The following is a 5,104-nucleotide window of genomic DNA, read 5'->3' as shown; positions in this document are numbered from 1 at the left end:
GGTGTCAGGCTAGGGTTCGGTCGCCCAGGGGGTTATGGGGGGGGGACCGGGGTGGGCCGGCCTGGCCGGCCTGGTGGCCAGCTGGGCCGCGGTCCAGGAGGGGGGGGGCTTCTCTTTCTCTCTTTTGTTTTTTTCTTCTTTTATTTATTTACTTTTATTGTTTTAATTCAACTTAGGGCACATAAGTATTTTATAAATTTGTGTTTTCTTTATTATAATTACCTATGTAATATTTGGCACTAACCGAACATTTTTGTTTTGATATTTGAAAATTTTTGATGTTTGACAATATTTAAATTTTTAATTTAAAAAGTTTCGAACCGTCGCGAGATTAGCAACAGTAAACGAGGTGACGTGGCATCATTAGCAGAGGCTCACTGTAGCTTAAATACCCGGGCGTCACAATTCTCCTCCACTACAAGAAATCTCGTCCCGAGATTTAAGAGGGGTGTAAGGGGGGAAGTTTGGTAACGAATCTAGCGGGTCTTCTCATCCTGGCTTGCTCTTCTCGAAGAGGCCGGTCCAATACATTGATGTCTTCATTTCGCTGCTTTAGGTCATCAAGATGAAGTCGGCGTCCTTTCTTCCGGAACTCCATCGTACTTACGAAGGAATAAAGGGTGGGCATACAGGGAGAACGAACCTCTGCAAGGTTAACTATCTGGTCGATAAGATCGGGGAAGGTGGCGGAAAGTAACTCTCGAATTGAAACTTAACGAATTATCGAGAGCAAAGTAAGAAAGTACCACGAGAAGTTCCAAGCGGGTAGGCAATCGTTCGATGCCTGTTACAAGGCGTGAAAGGGGTTCAGAGCAACGGGAATAAGCATTGCGTCTGATACCAGAATAGATCACTAGGAAGGTGGCTCATGATCTTTCATACGAAGCCAAGCGTGAGGATTAGCTTTAGGAACAGGGGTGCAGGAGAGTCAGGTTTCGATCCTGTGGAACTGTGGGTTATGGGCCCACCATGTGGTTGAAAGTAGGAAGGGGGCCGACATTTTGCACGGTCATGATAGTAAGGTGTGTCAAAGGGTAGCCTGTCAGATATGTCGGCAACAACATCGATACCAAGGGCGAGGGACGAAGAGAACCATTTTCCTGCTCGTTAAACGAGGCAGGCCAATAGGCAAAGATCTCGTCCATCGGTGGTTACCGGAATGTTTTCAACAATAGTAACAGGGTCTTGCTGACAGAGTTGTACACCGAGGTGTTTACATAAGCAGGAGAATATTACTGCTTAGATCATATAGATCACAAGAAAGGTTAAACAAAACAATGGAAAGGAAAAGGTGATCATCAGATCAAATAGAACAATGGAATGGAAAATGTGTTTATACACATATTTCAGGGGTATATCCTTCCCAAGGACAAGCAGAACATGATAACCATGACATGATATTAAGTAGAAAAGCCTCTAGGTGAGGGGAGAGAAATTTTCATGACATTATCCATACAGCGGTGTTTGGATAATTGAGCAAGAAACATTTAGCATTGGGCTTCAAATGTTCTTGTTGAAACATCGGAGTACCATAGACATGCTTCGAGATAGAATTGACATGGTCTTCATGTGAAGACCAGACTCTGTAAACACGAAGGATCCATCAGGAATAACTTGTGGAATAAGTCTTACAATTTCCTCATGGGTGAATGAATAACCTTGCTGAAAAGGAATCTATAATGATAGGTCCTCCAGCCGGGGGGGGGGGGTGCTAGGCATGACATCATGTTACCGGGTCATCAAAGGATCAACATCATAACTCTTGGAAAGTTGTCCCATCCATCATATCTGACCGAGATTCATATCCAATTGGTGTCATGATACCTCAGACTCAAGGGGTCCGAGAGGAAAAGGTGCAACACAAATCGACGAAATGACATTGCAAGATTCTCGGGAAATGAACTATGGGAGCGGGTTTCTGAAGCAATAGTTCATCATTAAACCAAGGAGGGGATGAGGAGGTGGCTGATGGGCTCAACGACAATTCATCGAGAATTCCAAATGGATGGATTTCCACGATAATGTGAACAAGAGGATGACATTTGTTAGATCAAATGATATAATGGGACATGCTCGAGGAAAACATACATAATTAAACATTGGTTGAACGGTGCACCCGAAATATGGGTTGGGTTGCACGGTCGATGTTAGAATGGTGATTCAATTATCGAAAGACTTAGAATGAACTATCGCCCATTCACTTCAAAGCAATAGGGTTGCTAGAAGGAAAGAATCCAAACAACACCGTTCACTTGTTGGAATTAACACGGGGACCAAGAAAGAATGGTGATGGTGAGAAGTATTTCTATGTCAAGAATTCTCAAGAGGTGGAACAAATCTCAGAACAGTCTTGACATAAAGGATGGTAATACTCCAAGGTAAAGAAGAACAATTGCTGGATAGCAAGGAACTCAAGGTATAACACAAAACATGAGCAGGTTTGTGTTGGAGGGAGGGCATTAACGTTGCCGATGATAATACAAACCATCGAGGGGCAAGGATGGTATTTCTCATCAAGAATTCGATAGATATCTTGGAAGAGCTCATAAGGTTGATGATGACCAAGACACATTTGTTGAGAGATTTCATGAAGATGTAATTAATCAGCGACGACATCAAGTCAAAGGAATGATGAAGCGGAAGGTTATTGGAACCATGGGTAGGGCACAAACTTGAAATCAAGCTTGTTGTTCAAGGCGAAATGATAGGATGAGGAGGATCGACGTAAGCTTAGCTCATCGTCGAAAAGTTATGCTCCGAGAGGAAGGACCAGGTAGCATAGTTAAAAAGTTGCACGATAATGATATAGACGATCAGGCTAGGAGTGACTTGAAGGATTAATAAACTCATAAGCAATGAAGATTACTTAGAGTTATTGAATCAGAGTGTGGAATTGATTCACTTATCGGTGTCCTCGGTTGACGACAACCCAAAACCCAGAAAAATTGGAATTGGTGAGAAATAGCAGTTGATGAAGAACTCATAGATGCAACACCGTTCTTAGATATTCTCGAGATACCAGAGGGTAATACTCGACAGTAGAACAAAATAGAGGTTGGGAAGGCGTACTGATCTGCAGAAGGCAAGTACTTTAACTTGTCCGAGAAATAGAATCAAAGGAGAACAACCATGGTCGGAACCCACGATCACAAAGGATCGAACCACGGATACAAGATGAACTTATAACAAGGGGTAATTATTTTTATGAGCAGCTTCCATGATAAGTTATACATCGTGTCCATGGGCATGAACGCAAGGTTCAAGGTCGACTCCCACTTCTTCAATGTATAACCTTCCATTCACTTCTCGCTTTGATAAAGGCATTAGTGTTGAAAGTTTTACTTGGTGAAATACCAGATGAGTATGACTCGTGAAAACTTCCGAGTTCACACATATTAAGGAAGGCATAGGTTCAACCCATCAGGGCATCTTAGGAACATATACCACAACTTAGGAGTAAATAATACAAGCTCGAAAGTAGAGCATTGTTCAAAAGCAGATGATACAATTTACCAAAGGCATTATATACCCATGGAAAGGCTCACAAGGTTATTCAATATGAAGGTCACTGTCGGATAAAATCCAACAAAGGAACCGATGGTCCACAAGGGATCTGATGTGAGCATCGGTACTCAGCCAGAGGAAGAAGAATGCAAGGAGATCTGATTATAGAAACATCTGACTAATTCAAAGTTCAAAATGCAAAACCATTATGACTTCCAGATCAGGGGATCAGAAGAAACGCTCTGATCAAGGATGGATAAGTTGAATAGACTTAGGGGTACATTCGACGACAACTTGATTGATCGAGGACCAGCTCATGTTCAAAATGACGTCTGAGCCGGAAGGATGAATTCTAGGATCTGATCGAGGAGTGCGAGCATTCGCAACATATCGAATCAATGGACTCAAAATGATAGTGACAAAGGATGTCAACGGAGGTTACTAGAAATATGGAATTAACCATAATGCAGGAATTCAAGGAATTCAAGAGCAATAGGCTGCTGAGGATTTTTGGAAAACCGAATAGTATTCCAAGAATTTTATGATCCACATGAATAACTGCGGATGAACAAATCCTCGATAAGTGGGAGGAATTATACTTAGGGGTATTCAGGTGGCAAAGAGACTGCAAGGCAGCAAGCACAAAGGATTCTCGGAATAGCGCGAAGCCGTTTCGGATATCTTGTACTAACAAGAGTAATCGAGAATGAAGGTATGGGTGGCAAGTATAAGTAGCTATCCATAGGGATGTCTCAGTGGTAGTGAATTTGCAAGGGCGGTGGACACAAGTGTCTCGGTAAAACATCAAATAGCATCTTCGGAAAACTTCTGGTGCAGCAGGCGATCGTCCATAATAAGGGGCTCTCCGGGAGGAAGTAATTGCAAGAACCTAGAGTCGGAGTTAGTAAAATTGTTTAACCCGAATAGAAGAGATGTCAGAGTCCCAGAGTAAAGGTCGAGGAGTAAAAGATCCTAGTACCACCCGATGGCAACGTGGGCCCGTAAGGCACACAGCCAAGTTAGTAAAAGTTTTGCAACGTCTAGACTCGACTTCGGCCAAGGAGTGTGGAAGGGGGATTCCTACAGGCAGTTGGCTCTGATACCAACTTGTGACGCCCCCGATTTGACCGTACACTAATCATGCACGCAAATGTGTACGATCAAGATCAAGGACTCACGGGAAGATATCACAACACAACTCTACAAATAAAATAAGTCATGCAAGCATCATATTACAAGCCAGGGGCCTCGAAGGCTCGAATACAAGAGCTCGATCATAGACGAGTCAGCGGAAGCAACAATATCTGAGTACAGACATAAGTTAAACAAGTTTGCCTTAAGAAGGCTAGCACAAACTGGGATACAGATCGAAAGAGGCGCAGGCCTCCTGCCTGGGATCCTCCCAACTACTCCTGGTCATCGTCAGCGGGCTGCACGTAGTAGTAGGCACCTCCAGAGTAGAAGTCGTCATCGACGGTGGCGTCTGGCTCCTGGACTCCAGCATCTGGTTTGCAACAACCAGAAAGAAAGGAAAGGGGGAAAAAGGGGGAAGAAAGCAACCGTGAGTACTCATCCAAAGTACTCGCAAGCAAGGAACTAC

Source organism: Triticum dicoccoides, chromosome 3B (genome assembly GCF_002162155.2).
Source record: "Triticum dicoccoides isolate Atlit2015 ecotype Zavitan chromosome 3B, WEW_v2.0, whole genome shotgun sequence".
Classification (NCBI taxonomy): Eukaryota; Viridiplantae; Streptophyta; class Magnoliopsida; order Poales; family Poaceae; genus Triticum; species Triticum dicoccoides.
The sequence above is the reverse complement of the archived record's forward strand: the minus strand, read 5'-3'. Positions refer to the sequence as shown.